Source organism: Prionailurus bengalensis, chromosome B2, assembly GCF_016509475.1.
Source record: "Prionailurus bengalensis isolate Pbe53 chromosome B2, Fcat_Pben_1.1_paternal_pri, whole genome shotgun sequence".
NCBI classification, from domain to species: domain Eukaryota; kingdom Metazoa; phylum Chordata; class Mammalia; order Carnivora; family Felidae; genus Prionailurus; species Prionailurus bengalensis.
In genome coordinates, this window is record NC_057349.1 from 118,331,028 (window position 1) to 118,353,294 (window position 22,267).

A 22,267-nucleotide genomic window follows, 5' to 3' on the forward strand; every position below is an offset into this window, starting at 1 on the left:
GGCTCAGTCTGTAAGTGTCTGACTCTTGGTTTTGGCTCAGGTCATGATCTTGAGGTTCATGAGTTCAAGCCCCACATGAGGCTCTGCACTGACCATGTGGAGACTGCTTGGGATTCTCTCTCTCCTTCTTTCTCAGCCCCTCCCCCACATGCACACACTCGCTCTCTCCCTCCCTCCGTCTCTCTCTAAAAAATAAATAAACTTAATGGAAAGAACCAAACTGCCCAACGACTGATGAATGGATAAACAAGATATGGGGTGTGTGTGTGTGTATGTGTATATATATATATATATATATATATACATACACACACACACAACATATATATATACACACACAACGGAATATTACTCAGCAATCGAAAAGAATGAAATCTTGCCATCTGCAACAATGTGGATGGAATGTTAAGCGAACTTAAAGACAAATATCATATGACTTCATTTATATGTGGAATTTAAGATACAAAACAGATGAACATAAGGGAAGGAAAGCAAAAATAATATAAAAACAGGAGGGTGGCAAAACACAAGAGACTCTTAAAATACAGAGAGCTAACTGAGGGTTGCTGGAGGGGTTTTGGGTGGGGGAAAGGGCTAAATGGACAAGGGGCATTAAGGAGGACACTTGTTGGATGAGCACTGGGTGTTTTATGCAGGGGATGAATCACTGGATTTTACTCTTGAAATTACTGAACTAAATGCTAACTTGGATGTTTAAAAAATAAACTTAATAATAATACTGTATTATATACTTGAAATTTGCTGACAGTAGATCTTAAGCATTCTCTCTACCATGCCCCCCCCCAAAAAAAGGTAACTATGTGAGGTGACATATGTTTAACCTTGATCATGGGAATCATCACACAATGTATCTGTGTATCAAATCATGTTGTACATTTTTTAAAATTTTTTTAAATGTTTATTTTTGACAGAGAGACAGAGAGCCAGAGCATGAGCAGGGGAGGGGTAGAGACAGAGAGGGAGACACAGAATCTGAAACAGCCTCCAGGCTCTGAGCTGTCAGCAAAGAGCCCAACGCAGGGCTTGAACTCAGGAACAGTAAGATCATGACCTGAGCTGAAGGTGGACGCTCAACCAACTGAGCCACCCAGGCGCCCCATGTTGTACATTTTAAATGTATTACAATTTTGTCAATTATATATCAATAAAGCTGGGGGGGGGGGAGGGGAGATAGGCTCACATGCAAGCAGCAATAGTAAAGACAAATATCAAACTAATATTAAATTCCAGGGAAAAGACTCCATAGAAGTTGATGTTTAAATAGCAGATAAAGAAGAAAGAGAACTAAAAAATAATACCAAAATTTCAAGCCCAGAAGATTAAGAAAGGCTAAGGATACCACAGATGGAGGCAGTCTGGCTGGGGTGTCAGAACCCAAGCAGGCTCTCTGCTCTTCCCCATTAACAGCCACATCTGATTGCAGTGCCAGCCAAGTCCCCAAAACACAATGGTGAAGGTTGGAGTAAACAGATTTGGCTGTACTGGGTACCTGGTCACCAGAGCTGCTTTTAACTCTAGTAAAGTGGATGGTCACCATCAATGACCCCTTCATCGACCTCAACTACATGGTCTACATGTTCCAGTATGATTCCACCCACCGCAAATTCAATGGCACAGTCAAGGCTGAGAATAGGAAACTTGTTATCAATGGAAAGCCCATCTCCATCTTCCAAGAGTGAGATCCCACCAACATCATATGGGGTGATGCTGGTGCTAAGTATGTTGTGGGGTGTACTGGGGTCTTCACCACCATGGAGAAGGCTGGGGCTTGTGTGAAGGGTGGGGCCAAAAAAGTCAACATTTCTGCCCCTTCTGCTGATGCCTCCATTTTTCTGATGGGCGTGAACCATAAGAAGTATGACAACTCCCTCAAGATTGTCAGCAACGCCTCCTGCAACATCAATTGCTTGGCCCTTCTGGCCAAGGTCATTCACGACAACTCTGACATTGTGGAGGGACTCAAGACCACAGTCCATGCTATCACTGCCACCCAGAAGACTGTGGCTGGCTCCTCTAGGAAGCCATGATGGTGGAGAGGCTGTCCAGAACATCATCCCTGCTTCTACTGGCACCTACTCTGTAGGCTAGGTCATCCCTGACCTAAATGCTAATCTCACCGGCATGGCCTTCCGTGTCACTACCCCAACGCATCAGTTGTGGATCTGACCTGCTGCCTGGAGAAAGCTGCCAAATGGGAGGACATCAAGAAGGTAGTGAAGCAGGCATCGGAGGGCCCTCAAGGGCATCCTGGGCTCCACTGAGGACCGGGCTGTCTCCTGCAACTCTAACAGTGATACCCACTATTCCACCTTTGGTGCTGGGGCTGGTAATGCCCTTAGTGACTACCTTGTCAAACTCATTTCATGATACAGCAATGAATTTGGCTACAGCAACAAGGTGGTAGGCCTTATGGCCCACATGGCTCCCAAGGAATAAGAGCCCCTTGGCCCACCAGCCCCTGAGAGACCAAGAGAAAAAGAGACCCTCAGCTTCTGGGGCGTCCTTGCCCCAACTCATCCTCAAACACACGGAGAATTCCTGACTTGTACACAGTTTCCATCCCAGACCCCCTGAATAAGGGGAGGGGTTTGGAGAGGACTACCTTGTCATGCACGATCAAAAAAGTATACTGTACCCCTGGCGAGCAGGGGGGAGACTAGGAAAGAGTGCAAGATTTTGGATCTTTTAGACACACAGAGTTTGACATGATGATGTGACACTGAATTTCTTGGGAGAGGATTACAGAAATCAAGGAAAGGGATGATAATTAGAGAATCACCCCAGAATCAAGAGAAAATTAATTACCATATATCAGCACATTTTGCTATTATTTTTTTTTTCAACGTTTTTTATTTATTTTTGGGACAGAGAGAGACAGAGCATGAACGGGGGAGGGGCAGAGAGAGCGGGAGACACAGAATCGGAAACAGCTTCCAGGCTCTGAGCCATCAGCCCAGAGCCCGACGCGGGGCTCGAACTCACGGACCGCGAGATCATGACCTGGTTGAAGTCGGACGCTTAACCGACTGCGCCACCCAGGCGCCCCCACATTTTGCTATTATTAACCTTTTACCTCATTTCCAACTAACGGACTATTCTTGAGAGTTTGGGTAACATAATGATAAATAAAAGCACCTTGAAAGCCAGGATTTTCTCAAAAAAAAATTTTTTTTAAAGGACTATTTGACTGGCAGGGCATCCAAAGGGGCTAGAACTAGATAAAAGTCTGCCTAACAAGAACAGAGTTCAAGGTACTATAAAAACTAAACATGGTAGATGGAATCTATCCACTTAGGCAGGACAGAGTCACCTACACATATTTAATGAGAAAATATTCAGAAGGAAGTCTCAGTATCAGGTTAATGCTGCACCGGAACACTGGCTACTAACTAGCTCTGCAAGGTAAGGGAAGTGTTAAGAACGAAGGACAGGAAGGCCAATACCAGATCATTCGGTAACCACCAGTTCATTCAGCAAATAAGTATTGAGAGCCATTAAGTGCCAGAGAATTGTGAACACAGATGTGAAAACTGCCTTTGCGAAGCTTATAACTTGATGGTGGAGAAAGGCAAATAAACAGTCAACTGGTGAGAGGGGAGGTTATTCAGCAGGTACATTTAAGAGGAAGGAGGAGGCCCAGTAGAAGAATCATAAAGAATGGCTACGCGAGGGAAATTATATCTACACTGAGACCAAGGAGTAGAATATAACTGGCAACATGTATAGAAGTCTAGAGATGAGAGAAACCAGACAGGTGAGCAGGGAAACCCAATTAGTATGTTAAAATCTAGAACAGCAAGTGCCTTATAAGGTAAAAGCTATATTAAAAACTTTGGGCTTCTTTTGAAAAGCAAAGAGGTATTATGAAATGAATTTATGCACAAAACTAAAAACTACTAGTCAGACTACAATACAAACAACAGATTAAATAAAAACTAAAAAAAAAAACAGGAAAACTAGACAGATTACATTTACCCAGAAAAGACATGGTAGGTGTATTAATGTTTAAAAATATATATATTAACAAATCGGTAGTCTGTTCCCTCTCTTCCAAAGAGAATTCTACCACTGCAATCTCAATTTTAAAAGCAATTTGATTTATTATGGAATAGACTGAGATACTAAGAAAAGAATTGATACATCAAGAACACAGGAGAGACTCAAGCTAAAACTCATAGAGAGTTGGTGTTTATTGTTTGGGAAGAGACTGGTTTAAGGAAGAGTCTGAGGGCTGCTGTCTACTGTGATGAGAAAGAATCAGAAAAATTTATGAACTGATAAAGAGAACTAAGTTTTGCTGTTCTATGAAACCACTTATTTTTCAAAAGAGCAAAGTAAAAACAAATGGTGTGTCCATTTTTTGTCAGTGCTGACGCTTGTGCTTCTTTGACTAACAAAGTTAAAAATGGACCATGAGAGAGCTGAACTTTATGCAGGTTACAGTGTCTGAATATGGAAGGTGTCAGTGAAATGAAGTGGATAAATTCAGGAAATATTCAATTAGGACAATGGGGAGAATCTGATGACACATAAGAGCAAAAGGAGAGAGAAAAAGAGCAGTTAATGAGAGCAAAGGCAGTCAGTGAAATAGTTAAAGGAGGAGTAAAAAGGTTTGGAGACAAGTTAACGAGTTCAATTTAAATTGGGTAACAAAAAAAAAAAAAAGAAGAGAGAGATAGAATAGAACAAGCTATTAGATGAGATGGAATCAGAAAAATAATTCAGAGTAAGATAAGAAAAAGAAAGAACAGATAGGACAAACAAAACAAAAAGCAATATGGTACCTCAAAACACCAGTAATCAGATTAAATGCAACTGGTCTAAATGCATCAATTAGATTATCAGAGTGAAAAAGACCCAACTCTATGCTGTATAAGAAATCTTTATTTTTTTAAAGTTTATTTTTCAGAGAGAGTGAGCGAGTGCGCACAAGCAGGGTAAGGGCAGAGAGAGAGAGAATCCCAAGTGCCGGAGATGCAGAGCCCATACGGGGCCTGAACCCATAAACTGTGAGATCATGACCTGAGCTGAAATCAAGAGTCGATGCTTAAGGGACTGAACCACCCAGGCGCCCCTAAGAACTAACTTTAAATGTTAGGACTAGGAACAAGCGAAATATAATGAAGAAGCAAATTGTGATGTACAAAGAGGTGGCCCTAAACCACAGAAATGAGGAGCTTTGTTTAGTACAAGAAGGGAGCAAGAGGAAGGGTCTAGAAAAAAAAAAAAATTCCTAATATTACAAGTAAGTGTGGTCCAGATACTAAGTTTAGGGTGTACAAGTAAGTGTCCTGAAGGTCTTTACAACCTGATTATACAAATTTTAATCATTAGAATGTATAATCTTTCTTCAAAGTCCACAACTTGGAAACACTGGCAGCTCTGAGCCTAAAATGTGTCAGCTTTATGGTTGTAACACTTTCCTACCACTTATATCCTCTTCCCTCTTCTGCCAGGTAGTACACAAAACACAATGACAGTCACAGGGGCGGGGGCGGCTACACCTTAGGAAACGTGTGTACTGCATCAAGTATGCATTTATAGGCCCTTAACAATTAACAAAGCTGGAGCGCCTGGGTGGCTCAGTTGGTTAAGCATCCGACTTCGACTCAGGTCATGATCTCACGGTTCATGGGTTCAAGCCCCGCATCGGGCTCTGGCCTGATGGCTCAGAGCCTGGAGCCTGCTTCTGATTCTGTGTCTCCCTCTCTCTCTGCTCCTCCCCTGCTCATGTTGTCTCTTTCTGTCTCTCAAAAATAAATAAATAAATGTAAAATAAATAAATAAATAAATAAATAAATAAAGGCTTCCTCACCTCTTCCCCATTGCATTTCTATTTAATAAATTTAAGCTAAAATACTTTCAAATGTCTAATTTGTATCTCTTAAGACAGAAAGCTGAGTATTCATGTTGCTTCCCTTCATAAATCTAACGCTGTGTTTGTTCCTTCATTCTTTAATGCCTACATTCTTTAAAATAGCAATGCAAAATGTTATTTGAATTTTACCAAATACATATTTCGGCCACTTTTTAAACTTTGAAATAAAAGTCTCAAACACTGTAAGAAGTTGTGCTAATTACAAGAAAGGTGGGAACAATATGATGAAGATCCAACATGCTTAGCATGTTATCTTTGTTTTATTCCTCTTTAGCAAAAGATGGTTTTTGCGAAAGAAAAGCGTAAAAATTATTTTTTTCGAGCTTTTACTTTGAGAAGACTGAAAAGTTCACATCCATGGTTGTAATTTGTTTCTCTTGGATCTAAACATACACCCACCCACTGGCTTCAGAAAACTGCTTGGACAGAAACCTGAGACAGTGATACTTCCTGGAATTTCAATTAAAAAAAAAAAAAAAGAAGAAGAAATTAAGAAAGAAAAAGTATCCTTTCCATGAAGGGATAACCAGTAGCAAATATTGCAAATGTTCTTTTAAATTAATGCCCATTGGTAAAAACCCATTCTTACACAAAAGATACATGCATTCATTCAACAGTTCCACAACTATTAAGAAGGTGATTTATAGAATGATTCCCCCTCTCACACACTTGATACACAGTAAGATTCCATTGAACATGAAGCAAAATGTAGGAAAAATTTATTTACCCACAGTTTTGCAGGAACATTCTTAGTCCCCAAAATGCCTCCCCACTTCTCTTTGCTATTGACTGGCTGCCTCTCCATGTGAACAATCAGATTCTTAGGAACAAAGACTGCAATCTTACACCCATATCCCTAGAGCCTCACACAGTATTCGGCATATAGTAAGGTAGTCCAAGATCATAGATCTGATAAATGAGTACTTGGATCATATTCACTAGGTAGTATGCAGCTACAAACAAATCCCAGTAACCACAGAAACAGACTCAGTTCAGGAATCACTCCAGATCCTTTCCTCTCTCTTCATCCAAACTCACTTGGTTGTCCTTTCTCTGTATGTATTTCTAAGGCTGAAATGACCAGTTTTGAATTCTTAGTATCGGTTGGTCTTACTGTGAGCTTATCAACAGCTCAGCCTTACTCATCTTTGAATCTCCAGCTTAAAACACAGTAAGAGTGGGCCCAAATTTGTCTCATAATTGCAGTACAAATTCCAAAGAAAACTCCTTCCTTAAATCGTATTCCCAAACTTCAGATTTTGTAGTAAACACAATGTACTTCATTGGTAACAAGATTTATTATTGCAATTAAGTTAAATATTTGATCCTAGTCACCTTTATAAATAAATAGTACCTAAAGAGGAAAATTCATAGCACCAAATTTTACTGCACAGAAATACAAAATGAGGCCTCCTTGGGCAGCCTCTTTTAACAGACAGTAACAGTCACTAGAACAGATATACAGGGTAAATATATGTTCTCCATAAAATCTGACATGTAATATTTCTAATTTTTTCTTTAATGTTTATTTACTTTTGAGACAGGGAGAGACAGAGCATGAACAGGGGAGGGTCAGAGAGAGAGGGAGACACAGAATCTGAAACAGGCTGCAAGCTCTGAGCTGTCAGCACAGAGCCCGACGCGGGGCTTGAACTCACAGACTGCGAGATCATGACCTGAGCCGAAGTCAGACGTTTAACCGACTGAGCCACCCAGGCGCCCCTGACATGTAATATTTCTAAAACACAGATATCTGTAATTATGTCTCTTCTTTCAAAAACAAAAACAAAAACCAGTAATTTTTTTTTAAAGGCTTCCGGTGGTTCGGCAGGGAGAATGAATACCAAACTCTTCAGTAGGAGCTCCTAAGTTTAGCACTTGCTGGCTCCAATCCAGATCTTCAGCTTATCTTCTGCTTCCCATCTCCTAATCTCCGGCCCTACCAGCCCCCTCAACACAAAAGGAATCTTCACGCTTCCGTGTCCTCATTAATGCTGACTCTTCTCCGTCTAGACTGTCTACTTCCCGTGTCTATACTTAAAAGCTTAGGTTGGATTTTTTTTTTTCTTCCAGGTATAAAGTTAAAAATAAGCAGTTTGCGAACAAAACCAACAATAGCTCTTTTACTGATTTTTAAGTCACAGGGTATGCAGAATAAAACATGAGGCTAGGGGGAGCCCAATCAAGTTATTTGGTAGTTTACTGGGTGCACACGCGCAAACACACACATGCACACGCGAGCGTGCTCACCAATCACAAGGCCATGAAAGAGAAGTCTGGTAGATGGCAAACCAACCCATCAGGCAGCCTCTAGCATTCTGATAGTACCCACTGACAGAGTAACCAGGATGCCAAGAGCAGTAAAGTCAGACTAAAATGGGTCAAGAGTAATGCAGTCCCTCCCCTGAGACAGCCCTGACATATACGTGGTGGGTGATGGCAATCCTCCCAATGGGCAGAACCAGGGGTGGGAAGATCCAATCAGGACTCACATGTCAAGGACAAGCTAGGTGTAATCACTACTGTTACTTATCTAATCACCTACCATATGATCCACACAACTGATGACCTACAGAATGTGATTTACAGCTGCTCAATGGAACAGGGCAGAGGGAGGTCTCAGGGAAGCCTGACCAACGGGGCTGACCACTGACATACAGGATGAACGGAAATGGGACCAGCGGAATGAATATCACTGGTAGACCCTGTTCTGAGGCAAGATCTTGCCTGTAGATGCAGTACGTCAACAGTACACTCTGCCCTTGGTGAGGGAAGGACCTTCGTGATTGGACCCATAAAAGCTACACTGAACAGATACATGCACATTTACATATTGTGCTTAGACGCACAGAAAAGTATGTGTATATACATACCTATCAGACAAAAGGGTTGAAACGTAGTATTCCTGACAACTCAGCTGCCACACTCCACTTCCCCCCCACCACCCCCCCGCCCCCGTCACCATCTCCCTGACCTTTTCCTCCCACCAGAGTCAACCCCAGACTAAGGATGTTAACTAGTTCCATTCACACCATTTAGATTCAGCCATCATTTGCTGATCTTATCCTCATTCTCAATCCTTTCACATCTTCTCTCATTATCACCCCCTATAGTTCCAAGTTAACCATACTACGAACGTCAGAATTCAGTAAATGTGAGCCAACAAAACAGCACAGTTATAACAAGAAAATTTGTTTTTGTTGTATTATCTATATAGTCAAAATAAATATTCTTCTCATTGAACCCCAGAGTAATGAGAACAGGGGAGGAGATAGTTTTTCTCTTCTGGACACGAGCTGGTCCCAGGTAGCTAACAATCAATCCCCTGGGGAGGGTTTTCCTTCTACTTTTACCTCTAACCCTATAGGAATATCCATATTAAGAAAGAGATCAGCTCTGACATGGAGTTTATTGTAACAGGGTCTGTCCTGTACCGGTTGTATATTTATCTTAAATACACACGCACACACACGCGCACACACACACACACACACACATAATGGCATGACAAGGCTTGGTATCATTATAAAACAAGGCCACTGATGGCTAGACATATACAAACATGTAATCCCTGTGCACCTCTGCCCCAGATGACAGGAGTCGGGCTGCAGCAGAATCAGCTCTTGTTGGGAATCAGTGAGCCAGCTGTCCAGGAGGGGCCAGGGCTTATGTGATCAAATCTTCACTTGTTTCAAAGACTTCTTAACAGTTCTAATAAAGACTTGTTAGGCTTTTATGACCCTGGAGAACAACCAAAATGATCAGCCTCTCCCTTTCAGACACACATATCTTTAAGCAATAAATGTACACACTTCCTACTAATTGAGAACTTCCAACTGAGTCCATATAAATGAATGAATGCCCCATGGATTATTATTTCCCAAATTAAGTACTACCAGCTTAAGAATTTACAGAAACACATTCTCCATATTTTGCCAAGGGAAAATAAGCAGCTTTAAAAGGATAAGGTTGTTGTTTTAACCCATGTGCACATATTTGCAGATAAAAGACAGGACATGCTCAGCCCAAATGATAATCCTAAATGTGGACAATGACAATTTTTTGCTTTATTTCTATTTTTTTATATTATCATGTTTTCTTCACTGCATATGTGTTACTATGATTAACAACAACAACAACAACAACAAAAAAGATTTAAGGGGCGCCTGGGTGGCTCAGTCAGTTAAGCATCTGACTTCGGCTCAGGTCACGATTTCACAGTTCGTGAGTTCAAGCCCCACGTCAGGCTCTGTGCCGACAGCTCAGAGCCTGGAGCCTGTTTTGGATTCTGTGTCTCGCTCTCTCTCTGCCCCTCCCCCGCTCATGCACTCTCTCTGTCTAGCAAAAATAAAAAAAATAAAATGTTAAAAAAAAAAAAAGATTTAGATAGATTCAAGTCCATTAAAACAAACACTGTGAAGTTTTCTCCCTTTATTTCTGGACTCCTGCTTTAGCAGTTTTCAAGGCAGTGCAAAACAGGATGAATAAGTCCCTGCAAAATTATAATAAACTGGTACCATGCCATGTGGTATAGATTAACCTAAAACAGAGGTACATTCATACTATCCGTCTTTGAGCTTGGCACTGGTATACAAGAAATTACTAGACTCTAAGAGGCACACGCTTTCAGACACGGTTACATCAGAGGCCTTTTTTTTTTTAAGTCAGATTTTAACTGGATTTAAAAGAATGAGAGGAATTTCCTGGATTTTATCAAGCCAGTTTCCCAACAGATTTTCACCCACACTTCTTAATACAAGGATTAAAGCCACTTAGCAAATTAGAGCTCATTCTTGCCACTCAAAATGCTATTAAGAACATATAAATTAAGAGATCTTTGAAAAACAATACACATCAACAAAAGGCTTAGAGCTCCTGCTCAGAATTCGTTGTTGTAACAGTTTCCTATAAAGTCGGTTGAAAAGCATCAAACATACGAGGGCCTAAGCGCAGGCGGGATCTACTTTCGGACCACACAGCACTAGGGAGAGATGGAGAACACAGATCTACACTCGATGGAGAAAGAGCCTTTCTTGTTTTGTTATCATAGGACAAGTATCACTGTCAAGTCTTCACCACAACTTCATTAAAATACCAAGCCATATATACGCACAATTTAACACAGCACAAGGAGGACAGGGACAGATTTTTCAGAACTGCAAAATGGCATCTGCAGAATGTCTCCAAGGAACGACAAAGGCACTTCTTTGGCCCTGACAAAGAGAACAATGTTTCCACTTGGACACTACAAGACTATTGCATTTCAGAGTGGGGGGTGGGGGGGGGGAGGCAATAAAAATTAACACAAAACAGAACTGAACGAGCAGAAGGACAGCCTGTAGGGAAGAATTAAAAGAAAGTATTGAGGATACAAGTTTCACTCATTACAGTGCACAAAAGTAAGAGTCCTTATGGTTTTAAAAACTGGGGAATTTCAAACATTAACTTTGAAAAGAAAACTTACAACTAAAAAAACTCAGGGGCGCCTGGGTGGCTCAGCTGGTTAAGCATCCGACTTCAGCTCAGGTCATGATCTCAGTTCGTGAGTTCCAGCCCTGCATCGGGCTCTGTGTGGACAGCTCAGAGCGTGGAGCCTGCTTCAGATTCTGTGTCTTCCTCTCTCTCTGCCCCTCCCCCACTCACACTCTGTCTCTCAAAAATAAGCGTTAAAAAAAATTTTTTTTAATAAAAAAAAACTCAGAACATAAAACTACTTATCTCACCAAATCAACCAAGTTTTTTAGGTTCATAAACACTGTGCTTCTATAATTCACGTTGCTTAAAAGGCAGCTTATAAATAAGCTACACGTATTTAATTTCTCATGACCACTCTGAGAAATATAGTATCAACACCTCCATTTTACAGATAAGGAAAGGGACTATCAGGCAGATCTAATCTCAATTCCAACTCCCTCACTTATTAGAGCAAGGACTTTTGAGTTTCTTTCCAAGACACTTTTACCTTGATTTTCAGGACTATCAACATCAAAGAACAGTCACAAAGATTAAAAACAAACTATTGTCCAAAATGGGAGAATATATTTCCTAAATATATATATATATATATATATATATATTTCCTAAAATATATACTACAATGGAACTAGAAGCTTAATAAATTAAGGGTGGGGAAATGAGGATATACCTACTTTTAATCAACCAAATAACATTTTCTAAACACTGTTAAGAGACAGGTTTAAGAAACACCTTCAGGGGAAACACAAACACACACACACACACACACACACACACACTCATCTGATGAGTGCCAAGGGCCAGGATTAATTATAAAAAGTGAGTATGTGAACACACTGGATGAAGAAAGATCATAATCAGGGCCTTATGCTATTCCTCTTTCACTTGAAGTGTATGTACTTTATCTGCAGTAGATAGTACCCTAGACAACTTGATGCTTTTGTATCGTGGAAAAAACAGTTAAAATTATGAACAGCACACTCTGATTAAAATAAGTAGAACTGTACATATTTTACCAACAGGTACATTTTTCTCATAACTATTTCTTCCCCATAAATTGTTAGCCCTACTTTGAACCTCTACACAACCTCAGTAACTGCAGAAAGAAAACCCAAATTCTTCCACACGAAATGCAGAGTCCCTAGACTCTGGCTGGACCCTCCTTTCCAGCCTTTCTGCTGAGTTCTGCCCGTGAAGAAGGGTATTGTTAAGAGAAACGCCACTCCAATTTGCAGGCTCACTCCGTCAGCCCCTTCTCAAGGGTCAACGGCATGCCTATCATCTCCCCTATCATGGGGCCAAGTCCAGCTACCATGCTAGGACCTGGCCAAAGACCTCCCTGCCACTCCCAGCTCAATGTCACCCCATCCCTCCCCCTTTTCTCTCAGCCCTTTCCACAGTCTGGGCCCTATGCCCACCTTTCACCTACTAAATACATCTGTTACTCCTCTCTGTACCCTCCACAGCAAAAAACACACCCCTTTGCACAAACTTATGCTTAGTGCATTTGGATAGAAAGAAATGAGGTTGGAAGAAAATACCTTTAAGAAACTTAAGCACCGATTTTTTTTCTCCAAACAGTTCTAGGCATCATGAACTTATTTTTCTATTATCCAACATAATCACCTTAACGATTCAATAAAGTAAGCCTAATATTAAACAGCAGTCTACTGGTATATTATTTTGGCACATTTATAATGAGAAACCTCATGCCATCTTTTAAGATTCATATTAGCAAAGTGTAAGGAACATAGGATTTACTATCTTCAGTCTGCATGATTGGTTCTCATGGATTTAAGACTGACCTAAAGGCTATTATCTTCAAAAAGGTATTAAATTCTACGAAAAACAAAAAAAAATGGTTCCAAAGTAACTCCTTTGACAACATATTTTCGGCTATACGGTCCTCCTGAACAGTATCATTTTGGATAGGGGAAGGACCCAAAAGAATTTAGCCAATCCTTTATATCACAGACACTAGAGAATCTAAGAAATTTTAAACCGAGCAACGTGACTGAGGAATCTTCTTAGAATATCCTGGGCAAAGGCAGAAATCTAACCTCCTGGCAAAGGAGATCTGCCAGGCGTTTCTCATTTGCATTAACCTGTTAAATCAACCAGGTGATGAGCTCATGTTTCTGAATGAATTTGCCGCTCAGCATTTTCTCAAAAGCTTTATTTTTCCCCACTTTCCTCTTGGTATCTTCTCCCACCACTCTTCACACTGCTGAGCTCCCACTTCCCTACAGGTGTAAAAATTGTATGCAACTGTTGAATAGTAATTAAAACACAACAGCCACAGGTGTTGTTACTATAATCTCTCCTTCAGGCGTGGCGTTCATCTGATGGAAGGATGGAGGGCCTTCCTGCCCCCGTTCCAGTCTGCCGTGATCCAGGAATCACGGCAGAATGCAGGGACAAGCAATGGCTGGGAGAGTGGAGGGGCACCTGTCCAGGAAAGCAGCAGCTGTGGCTGTCAGAACGGAGGCAGACGACCAGGAATTCACTATTTTATTCTTCTGGAACACATACATATAATCGTGTAACGGTTATACAGAACTTTTAGAATACGGCTATATAAATACAATGTAAGCCTGTCTTCCAGGAAACCTGGCCAACCCAAATACCGCACGCCCAAATCTGGACCCTATCTGCGCTGGCTCCTCACTGGTCTTCACTCTCTACTTACTTCTGCTGCATGACGGCACCGTCGGAGATAGAAGTCCCGGATATTCGTTCCGTTCTAGGAGAATGGCACTGAAATAACAAATACCACTACCCTCTTGCGGTCAAAACAGAGCATCCAAAAGAAAAACACCAACTCACATTTACTGGTAATGTTTTCACTGGGTAATCACAGAGCTCTCCAGAACTCACACCTGCAGCCCAGGTCTGCAATCAGCGCCACCACCTTGCTCATTGGCACCGCACAATCCAAGGACACCTGGATTAGGATAAACGCCTTAAGTAGCAGTGCTGACACAATTCAGTTCCTAATGCTTATGTCACAGGGGGCCCAGCCCGGGTCAGAAAATAATACGACCGATACGAGAACCCAACAGTAAACAGAAGTATCTTTAGGAAGCAGAAGTCCTTTTCCAATCATAAAATTCCCAAGTTATTTTACTCCTTTTGCAGAGCCAAACAGAAACAGGTGGAAAATAATTCCAAAAGGCCTCAGGGGTATGCAGATCCATTATTTTTTCAATATGACAAAAAAAAAAAAAAAAAAAGACTCCAAGAGAAAGATCACACTCTAGCAACACATGAAACTTTCTGCACAAGTGCATTGCCTCCATGCAGCTCTTTCAGGGAAAGGTGCAGACATGTGTGCGCACACACACCACACAATGGATACTTGCTCCGTAAAGCGGTGGTGTGGCTGTTTTCCTGTGCATTTCCTGGAATTGGTCTCCTTTTGTATCAAATCTGTGTCCTGACACTTTTCTACCGTGAACAAGTCAACAAGGAGACGGGGAGGGCTCCAAAGCCTATTCTAAGGCAGACAGCTTACTGAGACAGGAAAAGGGCAAGCGGTGGATCAAAAAAGAGATTCTTTATATTAAACTAACTTTTTGGCACAACACTAGAGAATAAATTAAGTACAGTATTATAAGAAACACCGAGGACCATCGGGAGAAAAAAGATTTTTCTTTAGTTCTGCGTCTTCCTACTTTAGCCACCCAGGCTGTTCCCATCCTATTTCTCCAGCACCCAAGCTGTCATCTCTAGTCTAGTTCCCCACCCACCCCAATCATTTGGAAAACTTCTGGAAAAGCACTAAAAGTATAATCAACTTCGCCAAATGACATTCACATTCTGTCCCCACCCTAATACTTGGCTATCTATCCTTATTTCGCGATCTCTTTCCACTCTTTCTGTCATCCTGCCCCCACCTACAAATATATCCTAGTAACTGTTATTTCCTTTCTTCCCCACTCCCTATTCCTGAGATTTTCTACACTAAATTTCTTCATCCCCTTCAGTCTGCCTTCAATTCTTCCCTCCAGATGCAGAGAGCCAAGATGTACAAAACCATTAAGTCTTCAAGACGCAGACAGAATTTAATATGCTAGGGACTTTTGGTGGAGGAATTTTTCCAAGGAAAACAGAAACGAAGGATTCTCCCTCACCTATTTTTCAGACCTCCCTCCTATCTCACTAAAGTCCCTGCAGCTGTTTTACAGTTTGCTCTAGACTGACTAAGGTCAAGCAGAGGTGAGGGCGAGTCTGAGACTGGGTGCACCAGGACATCGTCTGAAGCCCTAACTGCCTCAGAAAGGACACGGAACTGACTACCTGTTGACCCAAACCGACGGGCAAATCATGCTAGACTTGTTTCCTTCTGCAGAGATATTCCTGAGCACAACAGCTCACAGAGGTGGAAAAACAAAGCCACGTGCCCTGATTTGCCCCAAGTGTGCTCAGCACCTTTTTAACAAGTCAGAGTAACAACAGCGAACCAGGAGCTGCTGTGCTAGAACCAGGAAGACAAAGTGAGGGGACAGAGAGAGGCAGGAAGGAAGGGGATGCTAGGACAACCTCCCCATCCCTGAGAAGCTGATAAACTAGACACTAACACACACAACCCCCCGGGAAGTTACCATTCATCAAATACTCAAATGTCAAGAAAACACTAGAAAAAAATGCCAGAAGACTGTGTGAGCAACTGCCAAAGGAATGATACGGCCTAAGAATTCCTATAGGGATTCAGGGGGGGGGAAAAAAAAGGCAAATATATTCCAGAGTGGAAGAAATTTGGCATAGGAGAAGATAATTAATAGTTGGGCAAAACCGCTAAAATGTTTTCAGAGATTTATTGGTTTTAACACAGCGGAAAAGAAAACCTTCCAATATACTGATGCTTATTCTATCTAAATGTAAAACATACATTTTTAACTTCCACTCCTTTCAGGTTCACATCAAATGGCCCTAAAATAGCAGCAATTCAGCCACATCATAATGGTTTTCAAACCACTCCAAATTACTTGGGGCAAATTAACTGTGTGTCTGGGCAGTTTCAAGGTTTCAGGGTTTTCATACTCAAGGTTCTAGTGAAATGAATTTAACTCTCTAGGGCAACGATCTCTAATTTATCCTAGAGGCTAATACTTCACAAATTCTCGCCAGTAAAGTGAAATAGGCAGAGTGTAGGAAGCAAACTGGAACAGGCAGTGGTTAACCAGTTCCAACGCCGGTTCTGAAAGTAACAACTTCAAGCAAGTCATTTAATGTCACTTTACTAAATTTCCTCATCTATAAAGACCTGAGGATAGATTAATTCTCTCTTAAAGTGCCTTGCGGTTCTGAAATCCCACATTTAAAAAAATTACTTTGACAGGGCAAACAGCACACAAAATAAAGTTGAGTGAAAGTGGACATCAAAACCAAATATATAGTATGAGCCCTGCTTTGTGAAATGCATACAAGTACATTTACTGAAGCATTCATTCTATAAGCTATGAATGTAGGGTACAAGAATAAAAACCACATACTATTAATAAGTGATTGTGTCTGAAAGGGAGAATAAAGCTTTTATTATTTATGGTTCTCCATATTCCAAATTTTATTCAACATGCAAGTTTACCATTAAAAAGATTCAATCCCTTGAATCCAGGCTTGACATTTGGAATCCAAGCACTTTGGCCTCTATGAAATATGCTGAAAATCAGAGTTCTCTTAGCAACACTATAGTCCAGTCTTCAACAAGGAGGGGGAAGAGAGGGGTGGAAACCCTCAACTTTGTTCTTCCACAGCTACTTTTCTCATCTAGTCTGAAGCCCCTCCTCTGTCCCCACCCTTCCCCAGAAAAATCTCTTGGGAGTGATTGAACGCAAGTAACCTAAAACTGGAATTTCTGGGACGGTGTGCTTTTCAAAAAGCACTGGATTTCCATCTACCTCTACACACCCATACACACACACACACACACACACACACACACAGAATTGAATTTCATACTTATTTTTTGCAAAAAAAACCTCACAGTAGTACTTAAGTGTTCTTTTTAAAAAGGGCGCAGGGGGCACAAGGCAGGGGCAGGCTATGTAGGAAAAAAGAATGATGTGGCACCCAAGGAGGTGACATCACTACCAGCCATGGCTCTGAATAGTCTCTGGAAAACAAGCTGTAGCTAGAATCCCTTAGCCCACCTAACACTATTTAACAAAAACACAGTCCTTCCTAGGCCCAGAAAACCTTACTCACACATGACTGCTCTTCTTTAGAAACCCTAAACTCAACTATTCAGCTTTAAATGTTTTGTAGAACACAGCATCAAATATGTTAGGACCATTTTTAGAAAGCTAAACTTTAGCTGCTCTAAATTTTATTTAATATCTGGCAGGCCTGAGAAGAACTAATTCTGCACTCTGCCTATAGGCAGGATATAGGGACTCCCAACTCACGGCAGGAGCCAGTCATTGGCTTGGAAAAAAGAACCCTACATACACCCCAACTCCAAATGGAGGGAAGACTTGGTTGCGAAAGGGGTGGGCACAGTGGGGAATGAGAGATGTCAAAAGTGAAATTGAGGGGTGCTTGAGGGGCTCAGTAGGTTAAGTGTCCAACTCTTGATTTCAGCTCAGGTCATGATTTCATGGTTCGTGGGTCTGAGCCCCGTGTCAGGTTCTGTGCTGGCAATGCAGAGCCTGCTTGGGATTCTCTCTCGCGCTCTCAAAATAAGTAATTTTTTTTTTTTAATTTTTTTTTCAACGTTTATTTATTTTTGGGACAGAGAGAGACAGAGCATGAGCGGGGGAGGGGCAGAGAGAGAGGGAGACACAGAATCGGAAACAGGCTCCAGGCTCTGAGCCATCAGCCCAGGGCATGACGCGGGGCTCGAACTCCCGGACCGCGAGATCGTGACCTGGCTGAAGTCGGACGCTTAACCGACTGCGTCACCCAGGCGCCCCAAAATAAGTAATTTTTTTAAAGTGAAAGTGAGGGGCACTTGGCTGGCTCAGTCAGTGGAGCATGTGACTCCTGATCTCAGGGTTGTGAGTTCAAACCCCACACTGTGTGTACTTTTTTTAAAAGTAAAATTAAAAAAAAAAACAAAAAAGGAAAATTGAGAGGTGAGCCTCAATAAGAAAATACAATGCCAGGCTACTCATACAGATAAACATAAAATAATGTAGGTAGAATGACGGTTTCTAACATAAACACTAAGTTAAATGTTAGCTATTATTGTCTTGCCCCACAGCAACAGTCATTAAGGAAATACTAACTCCCCAAGCCTACTTATGAAGGTCCAATTAATCTGTAATGCACCTCAAAGTACTTGAAAATTTAACGGCAAGTTTTAACAATGCTAAGGGAAACACACAACAAGGAATTGCAACTGCAACACATTTGCTCTTCAGGAGGAATAAGTCGGCCCCTTCCATTCACAGTAGAAAGCAGCCAGTGAGGAATCCCTATGCGGCCACTCCTCCAGCAAGGGGCCAACCCAGAGACGGGGTACCTGACAAGAGGCTGGGGTAAGAACTCTGGGAGACAGCGCATGAAGTGCTACAGGAACTGGGCCTTGGCCCAATCTCCCGACTCCCCAGTCCACGAGGGCCCGGGCACCTTTCCATCCCTGTTGAAGAGCCCCAGAAAGTAGTCTCCTGCTCCCCACTGCCAACGCCTGACCAACGTCCCGTATGAAGGCGTGCTAGACACTCTGCCTCCCAGGGTCAGTCCAGAAAGCAACACAAGGCCTTGCAACTTATTACCATGATTTTACTACTCAGAACAACGGGGAGGTGGCCAAGGGAAGTCTAAATATGTTTGCCTGTTTTCACTTAACATTCGAAAGGCAAAGCCAAAAATCACACTCAAATGCTAATGCTAGTATTTTTGCATTTGTAAAAAAAAAAAAAAAAAAAATTAAGACAGCAGGAGGAAGGTTCCAGAACTTCTACCTTGCAATTCCTAAGTGTGTCTACTTGATTTTTTTTTAGAGTTGTTACCCTCACAACCCTCTAAAAATTTTCAATTTTCTATTGCTGATTATGTGTTTTATGGTTGATCCATCACTGTCAAAGTTGCTGAAACCTCTCTCCATGTGACCTCAAAGCACATCAAAAGTCTTACAAGACTCAGTTCTTACAGATCTTAGCAATAACCCAAACTCTGGTATTTCCCTAATCTAGTTCTCAGTCTGACAGTGAAGGGGCAGAGACCCAGTGTTGAACCAGAAGCTCACCCAAGATCTGAGCCATACTTTTCTCCACCAGCCCACAATGTTTAAGGTCTTTTCTAGGGAAGAGGGGAGCTGAATCCCAAACCTTCCCATGTATAATGCATTTCAAATTGAAGTCATTTTTATTACCATACTCCTACTGCTTGTTATAATGTGCAAAGCAGTGTGTGAGTGTGTGTGTGTGTGTGTGTGTGTGCGTGTGTGTTCCATTCCTACTTAAAAAGCAAATCTCAATGACCCTGCCCTCCTCACCATCTCAGCTACCCATTCCCACGGTCATACCCCAAGCACTGGCTTTCAATTTTGTCCAAATGTGACCCAGAGTAAAATATTTCCTTCCCAGCCCAGTTTGCAAATACAATGTAAACACACCCAGTTTTAATGGAAACAAAGTTCTCAAATGACTATGCATGATCCATTCTGATCCAGACCTAAACTCAGGCCAATTGTGCTAAATCCAGACCCAACCCCTGGGTTCAGGGAGCCCTCTCTCTCTACCAGTGGATTTCCTCAACCACAAAAAAAGGCACCTCTTTCCTCCCACTTCCCCCTCTTCCAAAGGGGAAGCTTTGTGCAGGGGCAGTATCATGGCCCTTGAAGCTGATCTGAGACACGATTATTACTAATTGAAAACTTTTCCGAAAAAGGGAAAACTCTTTAATTCACTTAAAAATTATGCACAGGTTAGGGGCGCCTGGGTGGTTAAGTCGGTTAAGCATCCAACTTCGGCTCAGGTCATGATCTCACAGTTCCTGGGTTCGAGCTCCGCATCGGGCTCTGTGCTGACAGCTAGGAGCCTGGAGCCTGCTTCGGATTCTTTGTTTCCCCCTCTGTCTGCCCCTCGCCTGCTCATGCTCTGTCTCTCTCAATAATAAATAAACGTTAAAAAGAAAAAACTTAAAAAAAAAAATTCCACACAGGTTAGATAAGACCCTGAGTCTCATGTTGATTCTTTTTCATATTCTAAATACCAGTCATAGCCTTCTAAAATGATTTCTTGAAAAATCCTGCCCTAGAAGCAGAATCCTATCATTATCTCGAATTCCTGCATCTTGACCTCTGATTATCTTCCATCTTTCTAGCTCAATCCTTCTTCTACCCCAACTCCAACAATTCTTTGACCCGAGCAGCCTGCCCCTGTCACTACCCAAGTCTTCATTACCCTCCTTCAACAGCTTGGCTCCCATGGGCCACCATTATACCCTTGACCCCCAGCTCCTCTCTCCACCATGTTCCCATGTTCCATATAACTCTGGCCTTACTTGCACCGGTGCAGCAAAAGAAAAATAGCTTTGAGAACTTTTCTCAAATTCCCAGCCACATACTTTAACTGGACTCAGATATCTCCAGAGATCTCATGACAGTCCCCTCATCATTCTACACTCCCACACTCCTGGACACAGATTTCACACCTGTGCAAAAAGCAAAAACAAAACAAAACTACAGACTAAAACTATAGGACATTGGAAATTGGATTTTCCTATGGCTGCATCCATAATCCAACTACAGCTGTCTTCCAATAAGGAAAACCTGGTACTGTTTAACAATCTCAAAGATATAAATAAAAGTTACTAGATTAAAAAACAAAACAAAACAAAAAAACACCTTTCCAGTATAAGGCTGACTTCTAGTATATTTAAGAGCACTGAACCATTAAAGAATAAAAGAAAAAGTGTGTTTATTCTCAAAGTGTTCTTGTTTTCTTTTCTTTTACAAAAATGTTTGCTAATATTCTCTTTAATTCTCTTACCAAAGTAGTCCATGTGCCGTCCCACCTCTCTAATCACTGACAGGCATAACAGTTTATTGTCCAAATATAATTTGCTCAGCCATGCAAACACCTGTGCAATGAAGCATGTTCAATTTGCAAGGGACAAGTCCAATGGCATGATCACAGTGATAAGCACTGATGCCCTGCTAGTGGGCCTTCTGCTGAAAGAAAGCTTTTCCCATAATTATCTCTATTTTGGATCAAAATCTCTAATAAACGCTTTCATGTAATTCAACAGAAAACAAAATACACACATTATAGAATTGCTATTTACCTCAGGCCACTAATGATGATACTAATGCAGTTTAAAAAAAAAAAAAAGAGTAAAATGAGGCCCTTGAGTAGAAGTAAAGCTAAGGAAGCAGATCTTCCCGAGGAAGCAATAAAAGGTCAAGCCCAGAATTTCATGTGTGAGATAGGAGTGCTGCCACGGGGAGATCACTGCAGGACTGCCCAGGTCATTTCCATCACTTTAAAGCACAGTTCTTCCTAGAGGGAGGGGAACACACATGACACAGTTGAGAAATCTAGACTGAAATCACATCGCCGCACATAGGCAGGTTATATTCCAGAACGTGCAGAGCAAGAAGATAACCGAGCTTGAAGGAACCTCAGGTAAAAGACACAAACACCACGTGGACCTGCAGAGCATGACGTGGGGCTTGATCTCACAAGCCAGGAGATATGACCTGAGCTGAAATCAAGAGTTGGACCCTTACCCGACTAAGCCATTTAGTTTGACTGCAAAGGTGTTGAGGGCACCTAGGTGGCTCAACTGGTTGGGTGTCCAACCCTTGATTTCAGCTCAGGTCTTGATGTCAGGGTCATGATCTTGAGTGCTGCGTTGGGACTCCATGCTGAGCGTGGGGTCTACTTAAAAAACAACAACAAATTGCTAAGGTGTTTGCTTCTCCTCCTCCTCCACCATTCAGTC

The 22,267-nt window shown here is 41.7% G+C and overlaps 1 protein-coding gene and 2 pseudogenes across 31 annotated transcripts in view; 2 read left to right on the forward strand and 1 right to left on the reverse strand.

Annotated features, from left to right (window-relative positions):
• EPB41L2 (erythrocyte membrane protein band 4.1 like 2) overlaps positions 1-22,267 on the reverse strand; it is a 220,415-nt gene that overhangs the window by 148,653 nt on the left and 49,495 nt on the right. For 4 of the 31 annotated variants that reach the window (XM_043592364.1, XM_043592353.1, XM_043592335.1 and 1 more), the window contains exon 2: positions 14,201-14,318. The exons of 26 other annotated variants lie outside the window; for them this stretch is intronic. The gene's annotated coding sequence lies outside the window, so the exon portion shown is untranslated. Of the gene's footprint in view, positions 1-14,063; positions 14,168-14,200; positions 14,319-22,267 lie in introns of those variants that run through there. One more of the 31 variants, XM_043592327.1, reaches the window with a different exon arrangement.
• Positions 1,393-2,840, forward strand: LOC122489984 (annotated as a pseudogene).
• Positions 20,128-20,237, forward strand: LOC122490744 (annotated as a pseudogene).